Consider the following 22,278-nt stretch of genomic DNA (forward strand, 5'->3'; position numbering starts at 1 on the left):
TTCCAATATTCGTATATGTCAATGTTTTAACACGGGAAGGTGGTGAGGAGAAGATGGTTATAATTTTCCTTCCTCATGTAAGTGTATTGAAGCAAGAGTAACATTCCTGCCACTGCAACAACACCTGTAGAGTTGCTACTGAAAAGAACCAGGTCGACAGACACAGTAAGTTAACCACATTCAAGCATCAACAACTCTCATGTCATCTCAGCATGTCAGAATATTTGACCAGATTATGATGCCTTTTCATGTGTAATAAATCTTGAATTTTCCAAGCCAGTAGCAGCCCAAGAAATTTATTGGTTTTAATGTTACTTTTTCGAAAGCATAATCCAACCAATAACTTCTAGGGTAAATTCAGATTTTTAATCAAAACTGGATTGGGGAAATAACAGGATTCAGCAAAGAAAGATCAAGAATTGATAAGACCAAGTCAACCTAACAAGATACACTGTATAAAAACTGACAGTAAAAACTTCCATAGATAAGTGGGAAGAAAATGATTTGCAAATACTGATGTCAATCCTTGGCAAACTGAGAAACAGGAGAGCTCATATTGGGGAATTTAAAAAAAGGTGTAACACGTAAATAAATATTTTGTGAACATCTGCAGCAAAAAGGAACAGAAAAGCTCCTGGAACTGGATAAAACACAAAGAAGACACAAGAAATTATAGATACTGAAATTAGGAGCAACAAGGAAAGTGCTGGAGGAACGCAGTGGGTCAGCAATGAAAAGTGGACGCAGGACTCAAGATGTAATCTCAATGGAGCGGTTTAATTTGTAAATGGCTTTTCACTATTGGTTTTTATTAGCCGAAAAATAGCATATTGAATGGAGAACTAGACTTCATTGAACCTCACCTGTTCAGTGCCATTTATGATGTCCATGTGTTCATTTCTTTGTCTGTTGGGCAAAATTCTGCATTAAATTCCTTGCATCGTTGTTGTATCCACACAAACAACTCCTACTGCAAATTCTGATCCAGCTTCCCAGATTTCATGGTCCCACTCTCACATTCCACACCCCTGACCTGGTTGGATAACATTTATAAACTTGATCCAGTTGCATTAATGTTCAAAATTGTCTTTTTGAATCCAGGTTATTGATGTAAATTAGAAACAGTGGAGATCCCAGCTCAGAACCCTGAGGCACATGCTCATAACTTCCCTCTACAGGAAACAAAAATCCTTGCTTGCTGATTTAAACTGCTCAAATTAAAACTGGCAAAGTAGAATTTTCATGGCCATGGGTCTCCCAAATTTAGTTAACCCTTGCTGTGCTAATACGTGGCCCTCCGTTGGTCAAGGTCAACCATGGATGTTGCATCCTAGCTCTCTATGTTGTTGGTGCAAGGCCATCTGTGGCTGACGAGACCAATGCCAGAGTGGCGAAATCTGTTGCAAAAGTTGCATCTATAGGTAATCTAAGCTCTGCTGGAGATGCAGTATTCCTTTCTGTAGGCCCTTTTGTCCATGGTAGAATCTCAGGTGGTGATGAGAGGACGTACAGGAGTGAAATATGCCAACTAGTGGAGTGGTGCATTCTGACAGGCTGCATCACAGTTTGGCACACAGTGGGCTACTGCACAGGACCGAAAGAAGCTGCAGAAGGTTGTGAATCTAGTCAGCTCCATCTTGGCCTACAAAGTACTCAGGACATCTTCAGGGAGCGGTGTCTCAGAAAGGCAGCGTCCACTTTAAGGACCCCCAGCACTCAGGCCATGCCCTTTTCTCACTGTTACCATCAGGTAGGAGGTACAGAAGCCTGAAGACACACATTCAGTGATTCAAGAACAGCTTCTTCCCCTCTGCCATCGGAGTCCTAAATAGACATTGAACCCTTGGACACTACCTCACTTTTTTAATATACAGTATGACTGTTTTTTGCACTTTTTTAAATCTATTCAGTATATGCATACTGTAATTGATTTACTTGGTTATTATTATGTTTTATTTATTATTTTTTCTCTCTCTGCTATATTATGTATTTCATTGAACTGCTGCTGCTAAGTTAACAAATTTCACATCACATGCTGGTGATAATAAACCTGATTCTGATTCTGATTTTACTGCTTTCAGGAATTTTTCCTCGCCTGACTTGAGATGTTGTTTCAGGGTGCTTCTCCAGCTGGTGAGGTTGGCTGCAATTTCTTCCCAGGACTCAATGTTGATGTCCAGCACCTTCATGCTCGATTTGCAGACATTTTGTAGCACAATCGCCAACATCCAGCGGTTCTCTTGCTCACCATAGAGGATGTCTTTTGGGATGCAAGCATTCTGCATACAGCAGACAGGGCAAGGTATATCCTGCTTGGGCAGTGGAGGCTGTGCTTGCTGGGCATGATGTGTTCTTTTTTTGGGGTGTCTTTGTTTCATGGCTGCCATTGTACAGCACAGTCCCCTTCATGATGTTCGAAGTTGAACTACATTTATCATCAAAATATATGTACATTATAGAACCCTGAGATTCACCTTCTAACATACAGCCAATATATATACTGTATGGAAGACTATCTAACACTCAATGTGCAGAAAATAAAAAAACACATCATGCCCAGAAAAAAAGAACCCATAAAAAATAAAAGAATAAAATATCCCATAAAAAAGACCCAATGTGCAATGATACAAAGAACAGCATGCAAACAGTAACCGCAAGCAGGTAGTGTTTCTGAACTGGAGTTCGTAAAGCGAGTCCCATAGTTCAGCACAGAGCTGGATAAACACCGTGGAGCAGCAATCTGAACCAGCCCCCACCTCGCTTCAGGCCTCTACACCCTGACCTTTTCAATCTGGACAAGTGTTTAACTCTCCGTCCGAACATTGGGTTCTGCCACTTCGAGCAGCAATCTGAACTGGCCCGGAACTTGCCTTGGGCCTTGTTGTAGAAGGATTTGTTCATACTCTCCAGTCTTGGTGGACACTTACCTTAGAGAGGATCTGAAAGAGCCCGTCTATGCTGACCAAGAGAATGCAGCGTAGAGGGGCTTCTTTTGTTCTCTGGACTTCTTCTGGAATTGCTGGAGAGAGAAAATCAGGTCCACAGTTGACCTTGCAGTACAGAAGTCACACTGTGACTCTGGGTAGACATGTTCAGCCAACATCTGTGGGCATACCAAGAAGACTCAGGCAAGGACTTTCCCAACAACTCTAAGGAGATGCCCCTCCTGCTGTTACAGTCACTTCTCTCACCTTTGTTCTTGGAGAGGGTAATGATCATATCCTGTGGTACAGCTCTTTCCTGCCAGCACTGAGAAATGACTTCATGCAGTAGGGAAGTCATGCAGTGCTTGATCAGGTCTGGGCCAATCCCATCATTGCTTGGTGCCTTTCTTGAGGCCAAGCTGCCAAAAACCTTGCTGAGTAGGGTTGGCTGTGTATCCATTTCCTCCATTGTCAGCAGGCTCTCAATGGCATCCAGGGCTGAGATGTGTTCACCCTCGAATAGAAGTCAGTGTAATGTTCTATCCATCTTTCCATCTGTTTGTCCCTGCCTCTGATTACTTCCCCATTGATGGATTTGAGGGAAGCCATCTTGCTCTGAGAGAGACTGAAGGTTTTCTTGATGCCATCATACATTCCCCTAATATTGTCTGGCAATGCTGTGGACTGGATGTCCTCACTGAGCTGCATCCAATACTTGATGGTGCAGTGCCTGGCTGTCTGCTGATCTTTACTTCTAGCAGCTAAGAGGATCTGTAGGTTCCTCTCAGTTGGCCAATATTTATACTCAGCTAGTACAGCAGATTGGCTTGAATGATGGGGGTCATCTCCTTGGATTTAGCTTTGAACCAGTCATTTGTTTTTGATATTTTCTTCCCAAAGGTAGCTAAGGCTGTGCTGTAGGTGGTCTCTGCAGAGGTTCCCATTTCTCTGTGACAGAATTTCCAGGTTGCTGGGTGCTCAGTTCTTTCTCGAAGAACTTAGAAGACTGCTTCAACAGGTCTGGGTGAGACACCTTTCTGAAGTCAATGCAGGGGTTCCCTTCTTGTTTAGCATGAAGGAATTTTGCTGATTGCAGTCTGATCTCACAATACACCAGCAAGTGGTTTTGTCACAGTCTGTGCTATGGTAGGAATGTGTGAAAAGCATACTGTTGAGCAAGGAGAATCTGACCAGGATCAAGTCCAGCTACTGCCAGTGTCTGGAGGGAGGGTGCCTCCTGGATACCTATTATTAAAACTTGGTCTGGAAGTACAGTTAGTGATACATAGATCATGATATGTGCAGAGCTCCAGGAATCACTGTCCACTCTCATTTATCTTCCCCACACCAAAGTGACCTAGTCAGAAATGCCATGAGTCATGATCTGCACCCACTCTGGCGTTGAAGTCACCTGAGAGAACAAGATGTTCCTTGCTGGGTGTATTCCTGATGGTAGCCTTTGCTCTCTGGGCTCATCAGGGCCCTTCCGTTGTCAAAATGAGGTGTAGTCTTTCTCCTTCAGTCAACCTGAGTCAGCCAGATGCATCTCCTGGAGAGTGGCTATGTCCACATGAAGTCTGTTGGGTTATCATTGTCTGAGCTTTCCAACATCCCAGTTTTTGCAGTAGCATTGTTACTGAGATATTTGAGGAGCTTTAAACCTCCAAACACACTTCCGTAAATCTCCATAAAATCTTTGCATCATCAATGGGGACAGGAGGGGTCCTGGAGGATTGAATGGTTGCAGATTTTGTTCCCTTATTCAAGAAAGGGAGTAGAGATAACCCAGGAAATTATAGACCAGCAAGTGTTACTTCAGTGGTTTCTAAGTTGATGGAGAAGATACTGAGAGGCAGGATTTATGAACATTTGGAGAGGCATAATATGTTTAGGAATAGTCAGCATGGCTTTGTCAAAGGCAGGTCGTGCCTTATGAGCCTGATTGAATTTTTTGAGGATGGGACTAAATAATGGTAGAGCAGTAGATGTAGTGTATATGTATTTCAGATAAGGTACTGTCACGCAGGTGAGAAACTGCTAGAAAATTCAGCAGTCTAATGAACAAGGAGGCAATTAAAAGAGAGAGAGGACTCTGACTTGGTTTTGATAACACTTTTAATTGTAACCTTGAGAGAGAGAGTACGGCACCAGCTGACACACGAGCTCGGAAGTCGCCATGGTAACAGCTCAGAGCGGTTGAGCTAACGGACAGTTGGAATTCCAGATGGAATATAAAAGTTGAGGCGTTGGTCTGATAATGGCAGAGGAGACACGACACGGGAGAAGTGCGGAAGCTACCCAAGAAACCACTGGTGGAGTTTAAGACCACCACGAGGGTGGAGGCCACGGACCGATTAATTTCGACCCATGATTACCAGTGTGGGTAAGAGCTTGCCTGTGGGGGTCTGCTGGTGGGGAACCCGTGCCGTGGGTTAGTAGACCGTTCCCTAGAAGGGGTACTGTCTGTCTCTGTCTGTGTGGGGTTCACACGAAGTGACTCTAAAGACTTCAGAAGCAAGAACAACTAAAGCTGCCAACGTAAACGTCAACTCAATTAACTTTCTCTCTCTCTCCATCAATTCAACTCGATGCAACACAAAGTGAACTGCTTAAACCTACCTGACACCGTAAGACTGATATCTACCTCTGGGAATATTATTTTTGTATCCACACGCACGTTTACGGAGATATACATATAATAGTTTATAACCTGTATCATATTATCTGGTTTAAATGATATTAATTCGTAGTAGTAATAAATATAGTCTTAATTTATAGTAAACCAGACTCCAGGTGTGCTCCACTTCTGCTGGTCTTTTTCAACTTGTCACGGGAGTTGTGACAGCATACCCCATGCAAGCCTTATTGAGAAAGTAAGGAGGCATGGGATCCAAGGGGACATTGCTTTGTGGATCCAGAACTGGCTTGCCCACAGAAGGCAAAGAGTGGTTGTAGGTGGGTCATATTCTGCATGGAGGTCAGTCACCAGTGGAGTGCCTCAGGGATCTGTTCTGGGACCCTTACTCTTTGTGAGTTTTATAAAGGACCTGGATGAGGAAGTGGAAGAATGGGTTAGTAAATGTGCTGATGACACAAAGGTTGGATGTGTTGTGGATAGTGTGGAGGGCTGTCAGAGGTTACAGCAGGACATTGATAGGATACAAAACTGGGCTGAGAAGTGGCAGATGGAGTTCAACACAGATAAGTGTGAAGTGGTTCATTTTGGTAGGTCAAATATGATGGCAGACTATAGCATTAATGAAAAGACTCTTGGCAGTGTGGAGGATCAGAGGGTTCTTGGGGTCTGAGTCCGTAGGACACTCAAAGCAGCTGCGCAGGTTGACTGTGTGGTTACGAAGGCATATGGTGTATTGGCCTTCATCAATCATGGAATTGAATTTAGGAGCCGAGAGGTAATGTTACAGCTATATAGGACCCTGGTCAGACCCCATGTGGAGTACTGTGCTCATTTCTGGTTGCCTCAGTACAGGAAGGATGTGGAAACCATAGAAAGGGTGCAGAGGAGATTCACAAGGATGTTGCCTGGATTGGGGAGCATGCCTTATGAGAATAGGTTGAGTGAACTCGGCCTTTGTCCCTTAGAGACGGAGCATGAGAGGTGACCTGATAGAGGTGTATAAGGTGATAAGAGGCATTGAATATGTGGATAGTCATGGGCTTTTTCCCAGGGCTGAAATGGCTAGCTTGTGAGGGCATAGTTTTAAGGTGCTTGGAAGTAGGTACAAAGGAGATGTCAGGGGTAAGTTTTTTACGCAGAGAGTGGTGAGTGCATAGAATGGGCTGTCGGCAGCGGTGATGAGGCAGTCTTTTAATAGGGTCTTTTAAGAGAGTCCTGAATATGGGGCTCAGGAAAAATAGAGGACTATGGGTAATCCTAGGTAGTTTCTAAGGTAAGGGCACATTTGGCACAGCTTTGTGAGCCAAAGAGCCTGTATTGTGCTGTAGGTTTTCTATGTTTCTAAAATCACCTGGGTCTCGAACACCTGGATACTATGGCCAATAGTATCCTAAACACAAGAGATTATGCATGTACAATGTCCTGTGTATGTTACTCAAAATGGCTTCTTTGGTTTGCTACAAGTAGGAATGCTTCTTTGTCGGATAAGTGTTTCTCTCGCCGTTGTTTCGCTTTAGAATGGCTGATATGGTAATTGTATTAATTTGTTAATCAGTGGGGAATGTTATTGTGTCTTGTGATGCTGGGAACTTGGGGGAGCTGTTTTTGCGGGTTTTTTGGTGTGAGGTGAGTCGGGAGGAAGACGCCGAGAAAGGTGGACGTGCGCTGGACTGCTCGGAAGACCACCGGGGTGGTCCCAGGTGCGACGGCGTGGCGGTCGGATGGGTCAATTGGTTCGTTGATTGAGCTCCAACGAGTGCACTCAACAGACTGAACTTTGATAAGTTGGCGCCCTTTGTTTTTTTCCTTATATATATATATATATACATATATATTGTATTGCCTAATACTCTTTTAATTTTAGTAAACTCCTTAAAGTGTATTTCATCATGGTATTTGTTGTGGGTTTGATACTGTTGGCGGGCGCGAGGCATAAACTCGATTCTCACAGCACCTGCGCGAACGGGAGGTGGGTTGGTGAGTTGCTGGAACTCCGTTTCCCCTAGACATAAACCAGCCTTTTGGGTAAGTGTTACATTTGTGGGGTGCTCGTCCCGGATTGGATTGTCAGGGACTGTGGAATCGCGCAGGCAGTAGAGAGGAATGGACAGAGATAAGAGTTTTTGTTGGTGCAAATTTGAAGGTGTACTGGTGCAGTACGCATGCGTAGTGAGTGGAGTGGGTTTTCGAGTTTCGGGAGACACGATAGTGCGGGGTTTAAGTTCGGTGAAGGGTATGGGGCAGGTAGAATTGGTAGCTAGACGGTGTGGTAAAGAGGTGGAGTCTAGCTGGGTGCTGGTTCGTACGAGTGCTGAAGTCAGAACGGTGGAACTGCCGGCGACGGTCAGTGTTCCGGGGGAGGAGGGGCCGTGGGGGCTCCACTTCTACAAGGATGAGGCTGAGGAGACATCGGAGGAGGAGCTAGAGCTAGAGGTGGATCCCAGAGAGATGCCCGGCACTAGTAAAGGGAAGTGGGAGGAGGGAGTCGTGACTAAGCCCCGCTCCCCAGGTAGGGTGGAAGCCTTGGAGCTGGCAGCCGCACTTAACTCCCTGGTGCAGATGGCCGAGAGGCCACGGCTGAAGCTGGGGGTGTTCTCCGGATCCAAGCCTACTCCGGACGGGGAGGTGGACTATGAGACCTGGATCGAGAATACGTCCTTGATGTTAGAGGAGTGGCCAGGCTCGGAGGAGGAGAAGAGGCAGCAATTGGTGGGAAGTTTGAGGGGTTTAGCAGCCAAAACCGTCTGGGAGTTGAAAGCTGAGAAGCCTGGGGCCTCAGTGGAGGAATGTATAGAAGTTTTGGAGGGAGCGTTTGGGTTGTCAGGGGAACCCTGGCTGCTTTTAGCAGAGTTCCAACGCCTGGAACAATGGAGAGGGGAAAAGCTCTCCGAGTACATATTTAGGACGGAGGGGATGCTCTCGGGGCTGCGGCGCCGGGGGGTAGTGAAGGTGCCTGACGTGGCTAGCGTGAGGATGAGTCAGATATTCAGTGGCTCTCTGGAGGTGGACAAGGTGGCGTGGACTATCCGGCAGGCTTATAGGAAAGGTCCCCCTCCATCGTTCGGGCAACCGATTAGAGAGGTGCGAGAGGAAGAGAGAGTGTTGGGGCGGAAAAGGGGCACGGGCCTACGGGAGCGATCCTCAGCGATACAGGAAGTGGTGGCTGGGTGGAGAAATGACAACCCCTGGGGAGTAGGGAACCCCCTCTGGAGGGGAGGGACAGGGGAGGTACCCACTCCCAGGGGCGATCAGTGCAGTGGGTGGGGAGCAGGAGCTGTCCTGGGAGAGGAGGGGCGGCAGGCAGCATGTGCTTTAACTGTGGGAAAGAGGGGCATTTCAGGCAGGACTGTGGGCGGCCGAGCGTGTGCTATAGCTGTGGAGAGGAGGGACACTTTAGGTGGGATTGTGAGAGACAAGGAGTCCCGCGGAGGACAAGCCCCCCTACGACTAAAAAGGGAGAGGTGTCGGGAAACTTAGGAGAGGCTCAGTGAGGGAATGGACTGGAGCCTCTGGAGGAACACGTTCCCTGAGATCAGCCAGGGTACCACCGGGTGCCCACGCCTCTATTCCGGATGGACTGGTAGGACCCCGTGCCAGTGTGGGTCTACGGATAGAGGGAGTTTACGCAAAAGCCGTTCTTGATACGGGATCGCAGGTGACTTTATTGTACCGGTCTTTCTACAATCAATATCTAAAGCATTTGCCCGTAACCCCATTTGACGCCCTGCAGATTTGGGGTGTGAGCAAGGGTGACTACCCGTACGATGGGTACCTATCGGTGAGATTGGAGTTCTCGGAGGGCGATGTGGGAGTGTCCAAAGCTATTGAGACGTTGGTGTTGGTGTGTCCTGACCTGGTGGAAACCGGTGGTGCTGCCCTCCTGGTGGGGACTAACTCCCCTGTGGCTCCTGGGAGCTTGTAAGGGGAAAGGGGGGGGAAGACTTTCTGGAAACCCTCTCGGTGCATCCAGTGTTTCGAGCAGTGTTCAAAGAAGGGGTTGCCTCCCTAGGGCTGGACCCGGAGTGCAAACGAGGGACGGTGTGGTGTACGCAGGCGAAGCCCAAGGTGATCGGACCAGGGGAGGTAGCACTAGTGATGGGGACCCCCAGATTCCCAGGAGTGCCGACGGGAGAAGCCCTGTTAGTAGACGCACCAGACGATCTTGAAGGGGAGACACGATTTCCGGCGGGGGCGCTGGTGAGGCCCGAAGTGCAGAGACCAGGGGTGGTACATGCGAGGCGTATAGAAATAAGTGTCAGGAACACCACGGCAAGAGAAATCACCTTTAAGAGGGGAATGCCGCTGGCACATCTGTTCCTGGTGACGGTAATGTCTAGCGCACCAGTGAGGACCCCTAACGGGGAGGGATCGGAGCATCGAAGGGAGCTGACTGCTGAAGCCTTTAACTTCGGGGATTCCCCAGTGTCGCCGGAGTGGAAACACCGGCTAGTGGAGAAGATGCTGAAGATGGAAGCTGTTTTCTCTCAGGGCGAGTTTGATGTTGGCTGCTCCAAAAGCACTCGCCACACCATCCGGGTGACGGAGGACACCCCGTTCCGAGAGAGATCCCGGCGGCTGGCTCCGGCAGATGTTGAGGACGTGCAACAGCACTTGTGCAAGTTGAAGGAGGCCGGAATCATAGCTGAGTCTCGAAGTCCTTATGCATCCCCAATAGTGGTAGCACGGGAAGAAGAATGGGCGAGTGCGCATGTGTGTTGACTACAGGACGTTGAATCAGCGAACTGTCCCCGATCAATATACTGTTCCAAGAGTCGAGGATGCGCTGGCCTGCCTGAGCGGTGCGAAGTGGTTCAGTGTGCTGGATTTAAGAAGTGGGTATTACCAGATCCCGATGAGTGCGGCCGATAAAGAGAAGACTGCTTTTATCTGCCCACTGGGGTTCTTTCAGTTCAAACGAATGCCCCAAGGCATATCGGGAGCCCCAGCCACCTTCCAGAGGCATAAACTCGATTCTCACAGCACCTGCGCGAACGGGAGGTGGATTGGTGAGTTGCGGGAACTCCGTTTCCCCTAGACATATACCAGCCTTTTGGGTAAGTGTCACATGCAGATGCTGGATATCCAGAGCAATACACACAAAATACTGGAGAAACTCAACAATCAGGCAGCATCTATGAAAATGATTCTGGAGTTTCCCCCTTCCTTTCCAGTCCTCCATGAAGGGTCTTGGTCTGAAAAGTTATTCATTGTCATAGATGCAGTCTGAGCTGCTGAGTTTTGTGTGTTACCAGAAGTACCCTTCCATGACAATGTTGGTCAATGGGGTCCTCCAGTCATCCACAGTGTTGGATCCTCCAGTACACTGGAGTTATAACACTGTGCATGCCCCAATGATTTAAAATGGGTTCACACTCCTGAGTTTAGATATTAATATACAGATATTTGACCCTGTGTAAGTGCTCATCATGGACATGTAATAGAAAAGTACAATGCAGAAACAGGCCCTTTGGCCCATCTAGTCCATGTCAAACCATTTAAACTGCTTACTCCTATCGACCTGCACTGGGACAATGACCATAGCCCTCCATACCCCTACCATCCATGTACCTATCTAAACTTCTCTTAAACATTGAAATCAAGCTCACATCCACCACTTGCACATTCCACGTTCTCACCACCCTCTTACTGAAGTTTCCCTTTATGTTGCCCTTAAGCTTCTCACCTTTCACCCTTAACCTATGACCTCGAGTTATTGTTCCACCCAATCTCAGTGTAAAAAGCCTGCCTGCATTTAACCTTTCCAAACTCCTCATAACTTTGTATACCTCTATCAAATCAATAGACAATAGACAATAGGTGCAGAAGTAGACCATTCGGCCCCTCGAGTCTGCACTGCCATTCTGAGATCATGGCTGATCATTCACTAACAATACCCAGTCCCTGCCTTGTCCCCATATCCCTTGATTCCCCTATCCATCAGATATCTATCTAGCTCCTTCTTGAAAGCATCCAGAGAATTGGCCTCCACCATCTTCTGAGGCAGTGCATTCCACACCTCCACAACTCTCTGGGAGAAGAAGTTTTTCCTCAACTCTGTTTTAAATAACTGACCTCTTATTCTCAATCCATGCCCTCTGGTACTGGACTCTCCCAACATCTGGAACATATTTCCTGCCTCAATCCTATCAAATCCTTTAATTATCTTAAACGTTTCAATCAGATCCCCTCCCAATCTCCTCAATTCCAGTGTATACAAGCCCAATCTCTCCAATCTCTCTGCATAAGACAGCCCTGCCATCCCAGGAATCAACCTAGTGAATCTACGCTGCACTTCCTCAATTGCCAGAATGTCCTTCCTTAAACCTGGAGACCAAATCTGTACACAATATTCCAGGTGTGGTCTCACCAGGGCCCTGTACAAATGCAAAAGGACATCCTTGCTCTTGTACTCAATTCCCCTTGTAATAAAGGCCAACATTCCATTTGCCCTCTTCTCTGCCTGTTGCACTTGCTCTTTCACCTTCATTGACTGATGAACTAGGACTCCTAGGTCTCTTTGCATTTCTCCCTTACCTAACTCTACACCGTTCAGACAATACTCTGCCCTCTTGTTCCTGCTTCCAAAGTGGATAACTTCACATTTATTCACATTGAATGACATCTGCCAAGTATCTGCCCACTCACTCAGCCTATCCAAGTCTCCCTGTATTCTCCTAACGTCCTCTTCGCATGTCACACTGCCACCCAGTTTAGTATCGTCAGCAAACTTGCTGATATAGTTTTCAATGCCCTCATCTAAATCGTTGACATAAATCGTAAAGAGCTGTGGTCCCAATACAGAGCCCTGTGGTACCCCACTAGTCACCTCCAGCCAGTTCAAGAAACACCCATTCACTGCTACCCTTTGCTTTCTATCTGCCAACCAGTTTTCTATCCATGTTGAAACCCTGCCCCCAATGCCATGAGCTCTGATTTTACTCACCAATCTCCTATGTGGCACCTTATCGAATGCCTTCTGAAAATCTAGGTACACTACATCCACTGGCTTACCCTCGCCTAACATCCTTGTTACACCCTCAAAAAACTCCAACAGATTAGTCAAGCATGATTTGCCCTTGGTAAATCCATGCTGGCTCGGCCTAATCCTATTACTGCCATCAAGATATGCCACTATTTCTTCCTTAATAATGGACTCAAGCATCTTCCCCACGACTGACGTTAGGCTAACAGGGCGATAGTTCTCCGTTTTGTCCTTCCCTCCCTTTTTGAAAAGTGGGATAACATTAGCCACTCTCCAATCTTCAGGAACTGATCCTGAATCTAAGGAACATTGGAAAATGATTACCAATGCATCCGCAATTTCCTGAGCCACCTCTTTTAGAACCCTCGGATGCAGACCATCTGGACCCAGGGATTTATTAGCCTTCAGTCCTACCAGTCTACTCATCACAGTTTCTTTCCTAATGTCAATCTGTCTCAATTCCTCTGATATCTTATGACCCTGGCCCATCCATACATCTGGGAGATTGCTTGTGTCCTCCCTGGTGAAGACAGATCTAAAGTACGCATTAAATTCTGTTGCCATTTCCCTGTTTCCTATAACAATTTCTCCCAATTCATTCTTCAAGGGGCCAACATTGTTCTTAACTATCTTCTTTCTCTTCACATAGCTAAAAAAGCTTTTGCTATCCCCTTTTATATTCCTCTCCTCTCAATCTTTTACATTTCAAGGAATAAATGAATAAATATGACTGAGGTACTGCAGACACAACAACATCTTTGTAAATTTTCTCTGTACTCTTCAACCTTATTTACATCTTTCCTGTAGGTACGTAACCAAAACAATACTCTAAATTAGGCCTTACCTAGGTCTTGAACAAATTCAACATGACATCCTATGTCATGTACTCAATACCTTGATTTATGAAGGACAACATGCCAAAAGCTTTCTTTATGACCCTATCAACCTGTGACACCACTTTTAATGAATTATGGACCTGTATTCCCAGATCCCCTTGTTCTACTGCACTCCTCAATGCCCTACCGTTCACTGTGTAAGACCTACCCTGGTTGGTCCTACTGAAGTACAACTCTTCACACTTGTCTGCAATAAATTCCATGTCCCTTCAACACTCAAGATCACCATGCATTTCCTCACCAGCTAATCACTTTAACCTACCCACATTAGTCTAAGGAGCTTGCATGAAGACACAAGGAAACACTAAACTAAAGTGAAAGTCTGAAATGGAATAAATCACTAATCCTCACCAGTCAAGGATCTATGCTGAAATACAGTCTGGTTGGACTTCTGGCAGACCAAAACCCTGCCCAGTTTTGTTTTCAACATCCAGAATTCTTCTAGAAAGGAGACAGTCAAGAACAGAAACTTTCTATATTTACATTTCAGGCTTTAAGGTATCAAAAATACAAGATTCATCATCAACTGGTTACCTCATTAAATTTGCATGAAGTGTAATCATTTCAGAGAAAATAGATTTTGAAAAAAATCAATTGATGTTTTAAGTGCTAAATCACATATGCACTTTGCACTAACCATTCAGAGAATTTAGCTTGAATTAATAAATAAAGTTGGAACTCAAGGGAAAGTGCAAGGGATTGTGTTATTCTCTGGTACAATCACCAGAGTGGCTGTAGGCCAAATCACTGTATCTATCCATATGCTGATGGAATTCTCATCCATTTTACCTCTTGCCCACTCCTGGGTGGCCTCCCATCATCTACCCTCCATAAACCTAAGGTCATGGAAAACTTAGTCATCCATTTCCATCAATTCCCAAGTGTCATTTCAAACCAATGTTAATAAAGAGCATTGATGCTGTGATTCCCATTTTCCTGCTTTTATATTCACAGTACATTTGGGATAATATATACAGAGACAGATAAACCACAATGGATGCCTAGATCAGTTAACAATCATCCTCAGTCATTCTCAGAGTTGGGTCCTCAAGTAACTCAGTTTAATTTACTTTATAGGATGTAGGGACAAGAAAAGCAGTTATTATCCTCCCAAAACTGACTGTGAGTAGGTGATGGTAAGCTGTCTTCTCAAATCTTTGCTGTCTGTAGAAAGAGCATATTGTAAGACTTGACCCAGCAACAGTAAAGAACAATAAGTGGATGGTATGCCCCACTACATTTGTCCCACTATTGTGAGCCATAGTTTCAGCTATCCTGATTCTCAACACCAAATTCCCTTTCTAAGTCTGTGCATCTCTTTCCCTCTCCTCCTCCTTAAAGGTACAGCTTGAGACTGGCCACCTATCTCATCATCGTTAACCGAGCATTAATTTTGGACAATGTAGTATATTGGAATATTTTACTACATGAGAGTTGGTGTATTAGTGCAAGTTAATTTTACGATATTAGCTTCAGGAACACCATGCAGCATGTTTTTCCTTACATCCCTTTTATTTGTGCTTCCACCATTTAAATATTTTATAAATGCAAATTGTGATTGAGATGCTTATAGTTTGTACAGAATTATACAACCCACTGCCTAAAGCAATAACCTGTTTGAAACAGCATAGTGCTGATAGCTGAGTGATGATGATTGCTCTCCATCTATTATGTATAATGGGAATGCAGCTGTATTAAAGGATTTCTTCTCACATTTCACTCTCTTGCATAAAAGGGTTCAGGTAGCAGTCAGTCACTGTGCAGTCTTTAACGTAGATCGGGCTCTCACCTTGGGTGAAGTAGAAATGAAGGGCTAATGTAACCTACACACCCACCCCCATTCAGAAAATAATTCACATTTTCCTTTTACATACAAAGAGTTTCACTTCCCTTTTCACTGCATAAGCCTTCTCTGGGATGAAATAAGGAAGATTCCTTTGAGAAAGGCAAATTTTAAAAATGACAAAAATGCAACTTTTTAACAAAGATAGTAAAAAAAGTTGCATTTTTATCCCATCTTCAAATCATCCAAATAAAATATTTTTGAAGTCAGGCAACTGTGGCATTTCCTTTATGACATCAGTGATCCATGGTAGACCTGTAGTGAAGATGCAACATATATCTGAAAAACATATAGAGATTAGAATTCAGGTCAATCAGGGAAGCCAAATTGGCTGGCTCTATTCCTGTCTGACTTTCAAGTCTGACATGTTTATCAAACAATCTGCTGGAGCAACTCAGCAGATCAAGCAGCATCTGTGGGGGAAAGAAATTGTCTTCAGGTTAAAGTCCTGGGTGGCTACTGGATGGCTGATTTACCAATACCCATTTTGTCTCCTTTTCAGAGTTAAAATTTTCAAGCCCTTCAATTATATAATGTTTAATTGTGTTTATAAATGACAACAATATTCACTGAACTCTGAACTTTTACCTTTGAAGCTTCAAGGTGTTTGATTGGGAATGCACTGCCCAAAGGTTGTGTAAAGATCTCAAGTTCATGAGTAAAGAACAGGGAAATGGGGCTAATCGAATTATCCTTAAGAGATGGTTGTGTCTCGTTCTCTGATAGGTAGTCCCCAGGGGACTCTGAAATCCCCTGACAGAGACTTCATCAGGGGTTCCCAACCTTTTGTATGCTATGGACCTCCTATGATTACCTAAGGGGTCTATAGACCCCAGGTTGGGAGCCCTGCTTTAGATGAATAAATAAATGAATTATGTTCAAATATGCTGCCAATGACTTTATATACTGGGCTTGATTTGTGTGCAGTACAAAGACAAGGTGTTTCTATCTTGTGCTTCTCCCTCCCCTCCCCCCCGACCTTTAACTCGACTCCTCATCTGTTTTTTCTCCAGTCCTGCTGAAGGGTTTCAGCCCAAAATGTCAACTATACTTTTTCAATAGATGCTGCCTGACCTGCTGAGTTACTCCAGAATTTTGAAACATAGAAATCTTCAGCATATTTACAGGCTCTTCAGCCCACAATGTTTTGCTGCGCCTGTAACCTACTCTAGAAACTGCCTAGAATGTCCTGACTGCATAGCCCTCCTTTTGTGTGTGTTGCTTGGATTTCCAGCAGCTGCAGATTTTCTCTTGTTTGCAGTTAGTGTGTATTTTCTTTGTGACCTGCTTCCTGTTGATGTGGATTATAGGTGCAATATTAGCTAACCATGAAGCTCTTCTATAATTTTCCTCTGACCATTTGAACTGGTTCTTAAACAGAGCTGTTTCAGTAGCTCTAAGCACTTCCGTCACACTGAAATCATTCTAAGAATAATTGACTTGTATCTATTCCTGGAATGACCTCCCTAGGGCGGAAGTACTTAGCCACAGTGCTTAGTACTGCTGAATGAACACAGATTATGTACCACTGGAAATTTGAAATTCCGAGTGATCTGACAAATTTTACTGTCACATTGGTGTTTTGGACATTTCTAAATACAAAATATCTGTCAGGTTTTACCTCACAAACCAAATTCTAGAATGGCTTAAAACAATACTCTTTTAACTCATTATATGGACAAGAAGATGCTGTTTATGATATTACTATCATTAAAAAAAAATTTTTACAAATGGATGTTCATTTCAGTGATGTACACCATGCACAATTTCCCATCAACTCCTGCCCATTTCCACCTCTCAAAGTTCTATCAATCATTTATACACAAATGCCAGGTTACAGCAGGCAATTAATTTAACAGCGCACATCTTTAGAATGTAGAAGAAAACTGGAGCACCCTGGAGAAACTCATGCAGTCACAGGGAGAAGGTACAAACTCCACTCAGACAGCACTCAGTTAAGATCAAACTCCTGTGAGTTCCCCACTGTTATTTATTTCAGTCAATTATTATTAAGGTTGAATGAACTTGAGGATCTGAATAAAGAATCATTTTCATGTGAAGGCAAGAGAAAAAAGGCTACTATATAAACACGGTGGAATGAAGCTGATTGCAAGAGCTTCTAATGGTCTATACTTGGAATGTGCAATTTCTCTTTTTTTCTCTTTTATTGAGCATATATTTACTGATGTTTTTGCAGCTGTAAATGGCTGTGCATTGAATGGTGGGTTGAGCCTTCAGGCTTTCCTTTTGTCAGTTCTGAAGACAGCATCCTTCCTGAGCCTGAATGCCTAAAGCAGTCCATCAACATCAGAATCCACAAAGTGGATCTTTGCAACTGCACTCTTTTATTCCTTCTCTGATTCCCTGGTCAAACTCACTCATCCAAATTTAAGAGAGGATTGCTCCAACTGATGAGCTTTTTTCCATAAGTGTTTTAATAACCTTGTAATTTCAAAAATTGCTATTCAACTGTGTATTTAGATCAAGAATATAGGCATGGAAATTGCCAGTGCAAAGGTCAAAGACTGGCCAAATAGTGAATAAGGATTTGACTTGTGTCTGAGAAAACTGCACAAAGGAGTAATTGAGCTTCTAAAAAATACATATGCAATATGAATATACATTTTAAAGACAAGAAATGGAGAGCATTTTCAGTGGAAAATGAAATCTTGACTTTCCTTCCTCTTTTCACAGAATTGAATTAATAGTTTTATCTTGTTTTACAATTTAATGCTGAATATTATATTGATTTGATATTTCTAAATTTCCAGCTGCTCCTTAGCAATACAATCAGAATATAATTCAATAAATTATGCATCAGAAAAATATTTTTACAATGTTTGTGTAAATAACTTAATAGAAGCAGGAAATTAGATTATTTGCTTTCCTGCACTGAACCTATTTTTATTCCAAATAATTTCAGTGTCAGAGAATTAACCTATACTGACAAGATAGAATCAATAACCGTTCAGGCTTTAGTAACCTACATGAAGCACAGAGTTCCTTTTGGAACAGCTATGATTACTTTTAAAATCAATATATTGCCCTGTTGCTAATGACTGGCATTTATTTCAGAATCCTGCAGTTCCCTCTAACAGCGATTAATTCTTGAAAGCTTTCCACAAGCTGTTCAATAGCTAAATACATACTCATAATGTTTCCATCTAAAGTGCTCAGGTTTGCTTAGTTTGGTCTGAAATAGAAAAGGAAATGGGCTGAAAATGCAGCATACTTTTGATTTATAGATCATTTTAAAGAGTTTAATTGCCATAGTAATTAACAGAACTTACACTGTAGCACAAGTGAATTGATGGAAAATTGCCTGCTATTTAAAAATCATTTTAAAATTATCAGTTGTCCACGTGGAATTAGAGTTATTATAGCAACAGACTGATGTTTTAAAGCTTTTTGGAAGATGGATCTTTTTCTCCTCGTCAATTATCTCTCCTTTTTCTTCAATGTTTTGATTCATGCTGAAAGGTGCCAATAGCCATGAGCTATACTCAGCTACCTCACCAAATGAAACACAAAGCCAAGTACGCATATTCCTGATTTAAACATTGCAGAATAGGAATATCACACACAGTGGGAAATTTTACCAAAAGATAAGTGGATAGTAGAGACTCTATGGGTCAAATTAAAGCAACATATTTAAGATTACGTTGGGAGCTGTGTATAGGTCCCCTGGTAGTAGTTGTGAAATGGCAGAATATATTAGAGGTTAGAGAACAGTGCAGCAAAGGAAATGTGGTCTTGATGGGCATTTAAAATTTAATATGTACAGTCGGCCTTCCTTATCCGCGGGAGATTGGTTCCAGGATCCCCCAGTGGATACCAGAATTCGCGGATGCTCAAGTCCCTTATTTAACATGTCTCAGTATGGTAGGCTTTAGGACCCAGCGGAACCCGGACTTTATTTAACCTGTCTCAGTGTGGTGGACATTAGGACCTGGCAGTGCAGCTCTGAATCCACAGTGTTTCTGTTCACAAAAATAATCATGATTGCGATTGAAAATAAGGTGGAAGTAATAAAGTGATCGGAAAGAGGTGAAACGCCATCGGTGATTGGAAAAGCGTTAGGCTACAGTTGGTCAACGATCAGAACAATTTTAATGGAGAATGTGAAAGGCCCTGCCCTGATGAAAGCTACAATTATTACTAAGCAACGCAGTGGTTTAATTATTGAAATACATATGTTTCTTAAGTGTTTTATATGCATAGAAAGGTAAAATATGTACTATATACTAAGAAAAACGTTTTACTAACTGACGCTAAATAATACCGGATATACCTGTTCCGACTTCAAATCCGACTTAAAGACAGACACAGGAACAGAACTCATTCATAACCCGGGGACTGCAGGTACTTTTAAGTCATTTCTAGATCACTTATAATACCTAATACAATGCAAATGCTATGTAAATAGTTGTTATACTGTATTATTTGGGGAATAATGACAAGTAAAAATAGTCTGTACATGTTCAAGCAATGAGTGCTGGAGAGAGAACTTCTGGGTTTTCCTGATCCGCGGTTGGTTGAATCCGCGCATGTGGAATCCACGGATAAGGAGGGCCGACTGTATGGGTATAAGCAGAGATTTCAGAAGAGTGATATATTCCTTGGATATATCAGGACAGTTTTTTGAAACAACATATCATAACAACATAAGACATAGGAGCAGAATTAGGCCATTCAGCCAATCGAGTCTGCTCCACCATTCCATCATGGTTGAACCCAGATCCCACTCAACCCCATACATCTGCCATCTTGCCTTATCCTTTGTTGCCCTGACCAATCAGGAAACTATCAACGTCTGCCTTAAATATACACATGGACTTGACCTTCACTGCAGTCTGTGGCAGAGCATTTCATAGATTCACCACTATTGGGCTAAAAAAAAATTCTCCTTACCTCTGTTCTAAAAGGTCACCCCTCAATTTTGAGGTTGTGACCTTTAGTTCTGGATACCCCCACCACAGGAAGCATCCTCTCCATATCTACCCTATCTAGTCCTTTCAACATTCGGTAGGTTTCAATGAGATCCCCCTACATTCCTCTAAATTCTAGCGAGATAGCCCAAAGCTATCAAACACTCCTAATATGTTAAACCCTTCATTCCCGGAATCAACCTCGTGAACTTCCTCCAGACTCTCTCCAATGACAAAACATCCTTTCTGAGATATTGGGCAATACTGTTGACAATACTCCAAGTGCAGCCTGACAAGTGTCTTATAAAGCGTCAGCATTACCTCCTTACTTTTATATTCTATTCTCCTGGAAGTAAATGCAACATTGTATTTGCCTTCTTTACCACAGTCTCAACCTGTAAATTAACCTTCTGGGAGTCTTGCATGAGGACTCCTAGCTCCCTCTGCAACACTGATGTTTGAGTTTTTTCCCCGTTTAGATAATACTCTGCACTATTGTTCCTATTACCAAAATACATTATCATATATTTCCCAACAATGTATTTTATCTGCCAATTTTTTCCCATTCTTCCAATTTGTCTATGTCCAGCTGCCATCGCATTGTTTCCTCAGCACTACCTACCCCTCCACCTATCTTTGTATCATCGGCAAACTTTGCCACAAAGCCATCAATTCCATTATCTAATTCATTGACAAACAACATGAAAAGTAACGGTCCCAATACTGGCCCCTGAGGAACACCACTAGTCACTGGCAACCAACCAGAAAAGGCCCCCTACATTCCCACTCCTCTGCCTATGTGTCAGCCATTCCTCTATCCATGCCAGCCTTCCTCGAAGAACTCCAACATATTTGTCAGGCAAGATTTCCTTTTACAGAAGCCATGCTGACTTTAACATATTTTATCATTAGTCTCCAAGTACCTCAAAACATCATCCCTAATAATAGATTCCAACACTTTCCCAACCACTGAGGTTAGGCTAACTGGCCTACAGTTTCCTTTCTCTTGTCTTCCTCCATTCTTAAAGTGTGCAGTGACATTTGCAATTTTCCAGTCCTCCGGGACCATTCAAGAATCAAGTGATTCTTGATATATCATGACCAATGCATCTGTTATCTCTTCAGCAACCTCTCTCAGGACTCTGCGATGTAGTCCACCTGGTCCAGGTGACTTATCCCCCTTAACACCTTTGAGTTTGCCTAGCATTTTTCCCTTGTAATGGCAATGGCATTCACTCCTGCTCCCTGACACTCACAGACTTCTGGTACATTGCTAGTGTCTTCCACAGTGAAGACTGATGCGAAGTACCCATTAAGTTCATCTGCCATTTCTTTGTCCTCCATTACTTCCTCACCAGTGTCATTTTCCAATGGTTCAATATCAACTCTCACCTCCTTTTTACTCTTTATAGACTGAAAAAACTTATAGTATTTATATTATTGGCTAGTTTGCCCTCATATCTCATCCTTTCCCTTTGTAGGGTATATTTTGTTGCCTTTTGTTGTACTTTAAAAGCTTCCCAATCATCCAACTTCCCATTCTCTTTTGCTACCTTATATGCCCTTTCCTTGGCTTTTATATGGTCCTTAACTTCCCTTCTCAGCCACAGTTTCCTCCCCCTGCCATCTGAAAACTTTTTCTTCTGTGGGGCATATGTATTCTGTGCCTTGTAAACTATTCCCAGGAACTTCAACCATCACTGCTCTGATGCCATCCCTGCCAGTATCCTCCTCCAATCCACCTGGGCAAGCTCCTCCATTATGTCTCTGTAATTCCCTTTATTCCATTTTGATATGTGACTTATGCTTCTCCCTCTTAAAGTGCAGTATAGATTCAATCATAAAATAATCACTGTCTCCTGAGGGTTCCTTTATATTAAGCTCCCTAGTAAGATCTGGGTTATTACACAACACCCAATCTAAGATGGCCTTTCCCCGAGTAAGCTCAATCACAAACTGCTCTAAAAAGCCATCTCATAGGCATTCAACCAATTCCCTCTCCTGCGATCCAACATCAACCTGATTTTCCCAAATCCCCTTGCATATTGAAGTCCCCCATTACAATTG

Source organism: Hypanus sabinus, chromosome X1 (assembly GCF_030144855.1).
Source record: "Hypanus sabinus isolate sHypSab1 chromosome X1, sHypSab1.hap1, whole genome shotgun sequence".
Lineage (NCBI taxonomy): Eukaryota > Metazoa > Chordata > Chondrichthyes > Myliobatiformes > Dasyatidae > Hypanus > Hypanus sabinus.